The sequence below is a fragment of the Cibotium barometz genome, chromosome 35 (genome assembly GCF_041138505.1).
Source record: "Cibotium barometz isolate CiBa-2024 chromosome 35, ASM4113850v1, whole genome shotgun sequence".
Lineage (NCBI taxonomy): Eukaryota > Viridiplantae > Streptophyta > Polypodiopsida > Cyatheales > Cibotiaceae > Cibotium > Cibotium barometz.
Genome location: NC_141080.1, coordinates 10,333,322 through 10,340,929, shown reverse-complemented (window position 1 = coordinate 10,340,929; position 7,608 = coordinate 10,333,322). Strand labels below are relative to the sequence as shown.

The 7,608-nt window shown below is 39.5% G+C and overlaps 1 pseudogene; it reads right to left on the bottom strand.

Annotated features, from left to right (window-relative positions):
• Positions 1–2,249: 2,249 nt before the first annotated feature.
• The window catches only part of LOC147618142 (U-box domain-containing protein 25-like), a 43,758-nt pseudogene continuing 38,399 nt past the window's right edge, over positions 2,250–7,608 (bottom strand).

The following is a 7,608-nucleotide window of genomic DNA, read 5'->3' as shown; positions in this document are numbered from 1 at the left end:
GAAGAGCTTGATGTGAAATTCCTTGGCTAGCTAGGGCTAACTAGGATAGATTGGCCATTATTTATAAAAACTACCTATTTTCATGCTAAACTTAAGGCCACTTGCTTAACAAAACTAGATAATCTCATCTTGTAACCACCCATTAATGAAACAAGAATGTAACAGTTAGTAGCATAGGTTGTTGATCTAGGCCTCTCTCTGTTTCTATAATTTTTGACGTCACACTTCTTGTCCAAATGATTTCATCTCAAACTTTAAATTCAACTTGAAAAGTCAATGTACAAAAGTCTAAGAAGAAAATATAGCACAAAATGGCTTGTAAATCCACTTCAACAAACTATAGTTCGATAATCAAGATAACCGAATCAGATAGTTTCTCTACTCCAAATTCTAAATTCTCTACAGCTTTGTTGTTCAACACTTTGCCAAATTCTACAAAACCCAACTCAGTTGCGATAACTCACCTAACACCGGTATAGGTGGGTGTATGAGAAAATATGTAAGTGTATCATACTTAAGTGCTCACTAGAAGGAGTTTTTAAATTCATATTTTCACGTTAAGTTATTTATCTAAGGGATTTTTTAAATGTATTTTGAGAAACATTTATAACGTTTTATGAAAAAAGTAATTATTTTTAATATAGTAATACCCTTGAACAAAATGGGATTATTTTAAATACTAGTACCCTTTTAAAAAAAGGGAATATTTTGTATGAAAAATAGGATTATTGTAAATAATAATACCCTTGGACACATGTAGTGAGCCCCCCAAGCACTAGCATAACTTTGTTGTTTAAATGAAGCCACAATGTTTGTGTGAGAGAGAGAGCCTTGGAGCTTTTATCTTTTATCAAGCGTTGTGTTGGCCCTAAATTTTTTTAGCGTAACTCTATTTATCTAAGGGGTTTTTTTAATGGATTTGAGGAAAATTTATAACTTTAAAAATAATTATTTTAAATACTAATACCCTTGACAAAAAAGGGATTATTTTAAATACTAATACCCTTGAAAAAAAAGGATTATTTTGTATGAAAAATGGGATTATTTTAAATACTAATATCCCTGGATGCATGTAGTGAATCCCCCAAGCACTAGCATAACTTTGTTGTTGAAATGAAGCCACAATGTTTGTGTGAGAGAGAGAGAGTCTTGGATAGATATCCCCATAGAGCTTTTATCTTTTATCAAAGCGTTGTGTTGGCCCTAATAAGCTTTTGACATTTGTGTGTATATAAGAATTTTATACTCCTTTTTTTGAACATAGGTATTTCTATAGTAGCCATATTGAGAACCCCATGCATGCATGCACGTGTGTGTGTGTGTGTGTGTGTGTGTGTGAGAGAGAGAGAGAGAGAGAGAGAGAGAGAGAGAGAGAGAAAACACCTCAAGGCATATCAAATAAAACACCTAGAAAATTTGCACGTCATGAGAATTGAAAAAAATCTTACTTTTCTCTCTTTTTGCTTAATGTGTTGAAAGTAGCCATATATTCGAGATGCTGTATCTCCTAGTCGAGGATGATCTAGAAAAATATCCAGCCCTTACTATTTTTTAAGTGTTAAGAGTAGCCATATTCGAGAGGCTATATCTCCTAGTCCATGATAATCGAGAAAATAATCAAGCCCCTACTATTTAAAGATCTTTACAAGCTCTACAATTTTCAAGGTCACATTTGTTGTCCAAATCCGTGACTCGTCTCTTTGTGAGACTTCAAATTCAACCTACAAAAGTCGATGTACAAAAATCTAGGAAGAAAATATGCCACAAAATGTCTTGTAAACACCCACTCCAATAGGCTATTGTTTGATAATCAAGATAACCAAATCAGATAGTTTCTCTACTCCAAATCCCAAATTATTTACAACTTTGTTATTCAACACTTTGCCAAATTCTACATAGCCCAACTCTCACCTTTGATAACTGCCCACCTAATATTGGCACACGTGGGTGATCAGTGGTATGTACTATGGACAACAGGGATTGTAATCCATACGGACTATCACTCGAAGAACTATACGAACTATGACGTTATGCTAGCTCTTCCCTTCTTGTGTGTGTGTAAGAGAGGGAGAGAGCATATCCCCGATAGAGCTTCAATAAGATTTTGACATTTGAACTAGTGTGTAAACCAAGAATTTCCTACACCTCAAGGCAAGCCGCGCGTGTGTGTGAGAGACAGAATGTTCTACAGCTTCTGCAGTGCAGCCATTGTGTATCCAAGCCGCAAAAGAGTGTATAGAGATCAGACATTGTGTTATATGAGAGAATTGAAAACCCTTACGAGGGCAAAAACTTTACATTGAATTAGCCTTGGCTCTTCGAGCTTGGACTGTTGCGACATTGTGGTGAGGGGGGGTAAACTAGGATCATGAGGGGGAGCCGCTACTAGGCTAGCCTGATGGTGTGCGGGAGATGGGCAAGATCTCGCTCAAGGCGGCGGCGAGCAGCGAGCCTTGTTTCACTGGAGGCGGCGCTCTGGGCCACGGCAATGGCCCTCACCAACGCACCCTGCCCCAACGCCGTGCTCTTCACCTTGGTGCTGTATGGGGCCCCCTTCAGCACCAGCCACACGATGTGTACCGCGTGATGGGTGGCGCTCTCTGAAACGGAGCTCATGTGCTTCACAACCACGCCCATATGGCCGCATGTGGCAGCCCTTCCTTCGGCACAGCGGCAGAGCGCCTCCAGAGCCTTCAAACCCAGCTCTATGGTGGGCTTGTCCGGCCGCCCGGCCAGCAATTCCGCTAGCGCTTCTGTTGCGCCAGCTTCAGTAGCCAACACACGGTTCGTACTGCTGGCCGAGCAAATCTGCAGCAGCAGGGCGAAGCCCTTGGAGAAAAGCCCGCTTCCTTGATCAGCCCCACAGCCCCGCCCATGAAGCCCTGCACTGTTCCCACTTTTCTCTTCAGGGTTAGAACAAGCGCTGCATTTTGCCTAATTGCATCGGCTCTCCCTCGGAATACTACGTTGGCCAGGAGCAAGACGAGCTCTTCAGTGGGCGGCTCCGCTGTTCCACCATGTCCCGCTTCAGTCAAGAGATCCAGAAGCCTTAGCGTCTCATCAGCCATGCCCAGTACTGTCCTCGGAATTGGGCACCCACTCATGAGAGACATATTATTAGCAGAGCCGTGCGACAACTGGATCGACCTGGACAGAAACTTCCCCAATTGAGGCAATGCTCCCGCTTGCACCATGCGCTTACGAGCCCTGGGCCGATCTAGAGCTAGCCTGCTCAATTTCTGCAGCGCATCCAGGGCATCTGCATTACGTTGCCCGATCTGATCAACGAGCTGCGGTATCTCCCTCAGAGTGGGGGGCTGCCGGGGGGTCAGGATCGGTATCTCCCTCAGAGTGGGGGGCTGCCGGGGGGTCAGGATCCTCTCTACGCCCAGGCTCTTGTTCTGAACACACCAGCTCTGGATCTTCAAGTCCGTCAAAAAAAACATCAAAAATCAACCCACCTATAATAGTGCCATTGGCATAACTACCTCAAGACCATAAGTGAGTCCGAAGGGTGTGTTATTAGTGGCCACTTTGTATGCTGTTCTATAAGCCCAAAGCATGGATGGTAATTTTTGTTCCCAATCATTCCTTTTGGCATTTACTATATTATTCAATACAACACACAAGATTTTGTTGGTGCTTTCATCTTGATCGTTTTCTCGTGGGACATAGTAAGGAGTTGCTTTTTATGATGTACCATAAAAAATTCTTCCATTAGGGAAGTCTATAGAACACCATATTGGGGAATATGGGAATTTTCCATAAGTTTGGGACACGTGGTCAAATCTTTGGATCAATCATAACTTGAACACCGTTACTCCAACTTGAGCACTCTCTATAGCTCACTAGATTCCATTTTCCAAGCGCTTTCCAACAATAGGTCACATGATATGGTTTGAAAAATTTATAGGCATGTTATTCAGATCCCACCTTTTTAGTATTCAAAAAATGGGAGTTGGGAAATTCCCAAACTCACGAATATAGTGTTATAGTCTCATTAATGAAATGAGTTCCTTGGTTGCTCACTATCTCTAGTGGATATCCAAAACGAGTAATGATTTCATACAAAAACTTGGCAGTTGATTTAGCATCGGCTTCAGGTGTGTGGCTTTAGCTTCTGCCCACTTGGTGCAATAATCCTGCAATAATATATCTAGCTTGGGTTCATCTAGCTACAAGACTGATGGGACCAATAAAGTCAATGCCCCATTTTTCAAATGGCTATATGGATATAATGGGTTTCAATGGCATCCTATATCTTGCACAATGGTAATGCGTTGGCATTCATCATAATCTTTGACAAATTCTATAGCATCTCCAAATAAGGGAGGCCACCAAAGGCCTCCATAAAGAACTTTCCAAGGAGTAAGCTTACCTACAAACTATCCTCCAGCAATGCCTGAGTGTGCTTGCTCTAGAATAGTTACAAATTCATTTTCATGTACACAAGGCAAAGAAATTTATCTTTTCCCATTAGATAAAGCATACCTACTATTCATTGATATAGCAAGCGGCTTTTTTGATTAATCGTCTTGCTTCACTTTTATCCATTTGTGGATATTGTGGAAGACTATTTGTAAGGTAGTGAGAGAAGTCTTAGCTCCGTTAAGGGACAAGGTTCAATTTGAACAAGGGAGCATCTGGGAAGATCATCATCTATGCCAACAAGCAGGGGTTCTCCATTAGGTATTCTAGACAAATGATTGGCATGCACATGCTTAGAGACTTTTCTTCCAGTGATAAAGAAATCAAATTCCAAGAGAATGAGAAACCAACGTGTGATGTGTGTCATACATGGCTTATTACAAGGTAAAGCAAGTCTTGATCGAGAAAGAAGACAAAGGTGTTTGCCAGGAGGTACTGTCTATACTTTTTTTACAGAATAGATCATGACAAGACCTTCTCTTTCTGTTGTGCTATAATTGCGCTCAATTTTGTTAAGTTTTCGACTAGAAAACCTCACCGAAAAAATCCATGTTATGTTCCAGCACGCATCTAATAGAAAATGTTGAGGCATTCATGTTTCATTAAGTTTTTGACTAGCATGCCAATAGTAAATGTTGAGGCATCAATGTGGACATGGAACACAATGTAGAATTAGAGCACTAACTCAAGATTTCTTTAGCTTTTTGTATTCCCATTGGCATTCCTTTTTCCATGCAAAAATAATCAGTAATCTATATAACGGATGAGCATAGAGGCTACATACATGAAGATGAATCTTCTGTAGTAACCAACATGTCGCATGAAACGTTGTACTTCCTTGAAGTTTTTTTATGGTGGCAATTCCAAAATAAGCTTTATTTTTCCTTCATCTATGGATATTCCATTTTATGAGACAATGTGTCCCAAGATCAATCCGTGTTTTACCCAAAATTGGCATTGCAATGGGTTTAAGGATATGCAATATAACCTGCATATTTCAAATACTTTCCTTAGACAAGCCATATGGAGATGACACATAAATCATCAAGGAATACCTCCAGAAATTTATGAAGGTAGTGTTTAAATGCGATGCACATCAATCTTTGAAATGTAGCTAGGGAATTTGTCAGCCCGAATGGCATAACTCTATAAGCATAGATTCCTTGTAGCAAAGGATGTCTTATGTTGATCTTTGGGATCAATTTGTATTTGGTTATAATCTAGAAAATCCATCTAAGAAGCTATAAGCTTCTTTTTTTGTAACCCTTTCCAACACATGTTTTGTGTATGGCAATGGATATCCATCCTTTGATAGTAGTAGCATTGACCTTTTTGAGGTCTATGCAAGCCCTCAATTTTCCATTATTTCTGAAAAAATAACAATTGGTGATACCCACTATGTATGCTCAATTTCATAGATGAATCCGGCTTCGATAAGTTTTTCAATATCTTCCTTGACCAATTGAGTATATTTTGGATTCATCGAGTAGGTGTTGATGAACTGGTCTTGTGTTCTCAACAATAGGAATTGTATGTTTAACTTCTATGGGAATACCTTTCATGTCAATGTATTTCCATGCAAATATATCCTCAAACTCTCATATAAGAGTAAGTAATTCCTTTCCTTCTTGAGGGGTGAGGTCTTTGTTGGTGATGAATATTGGTCTTGGTTCTTCACCTGGGCCAACCAATTTTATTTCCTTAACCTCAACAAGGTCATCATATGATGCATTTAGTCCTTCAGCCGTAGTACACTTCGGGTTTCTCAGAATGGACCGTGCAATCTCCTATGCTATAGGATTTGAGGATTCTAGAACAGGTCAAAATTATTTATCTTCTTTTGTGTTTTTGAGCATGTATTTCACCATTAGCTTCTGCTTTTGCTTTGTTTTTATGCTACCTTGCATATCTCTGCTTGGGCGGTTTACTATATGTAAACCCTCTGTATCACGTGCGTTCAAGGCCTACTTTAAAAACCCCTTATATATGATTTTTTCATAAGTAAAACATACTCTTTTTCTATTCAACCTGTGAATAGCCCCTTTAACTGGTACCCTTTTGTATGTAAAAAATGTGTTAAAAAAGGATTGTAAAAATCCCTTTTGTTCAACCCACATGCTACGCTTATATATTTATGAGTGAACCCCCCGAGTATCTCTAAAGCTTTGTTTTGGTGGAGTTATTTGGTATGTTATCTTCTTGCGGTGCCACTAAATTGGTTGACGAAAACTTGGCTTAGGTCAAATTTTCACTATTTAGTAAATGAGGTATGGGTTTGAATTGCATGAATATAACTCAACCAATGAGAATCTGTTTCCATTGGAATTACATGGGGAACTTTATTTCTTGTTTGGTTTATCTTACATCAGTGTCTTTGGTATGTAGTTGATGATCTCATGGCATAATCACTATCTACAAATGATTCCAAGGAGACATATTCACTTAATGAAGTTGTTCCTAAACCATATAATGAGGTGATTTCCGCCCCATCAAGTTGACTAAATCATGTGCCTTGTTTTTGAGGTAAGGTGTCCATTGCAGGGAAGAATATACATCCAATTTTCTATGTTGTCGAGAATTGAAGAAAAATTTGGCTTCTCTAGTTTGTTGTCCTTGATCATTCAATTACAATCTTGGCACACATTGATTGTTTTATTCCTAGCCGTACTGTTAGATTCATCTCGGAAAGAATTATTTTGGCCATTGGGTGGTTTTCCAAGTTCAAAGATCAACTTTGATTGTTCGATCTCCCTTCCGCAAACAAATAGATTTAATTGGAATCCCAATCATGCACTAAACACACTTGACACATGTAGGGTCGGCCTCTCGAATTCATAACCATAAAGGTGTGCATAAAGCTCATGCCTAAGGATTTGATTTTTACATCTTGGAGGGTGCCAAATGGTTTAGTTGTGTTTCCATCTACGAACTTCACAATCACTTCTATAGTATCAAGAGGAGGTTTTTCCCAGGATTCCCATCATTGTTTAGTGATGATGCTAACACCATCTCCACAATCCGAGATTTCGATGACTTGATTATCCTCAAATATCATGGGTATAATGGAAGTAGATTCATCTCCCTAACCATTATTCATTGGTACCCTAGAAATCTTAGGCTTTGCTTAAGGTGATGTAGATTCTTGTGAACTTGAGTCATCATCAAACTCGTCCTTCTTGG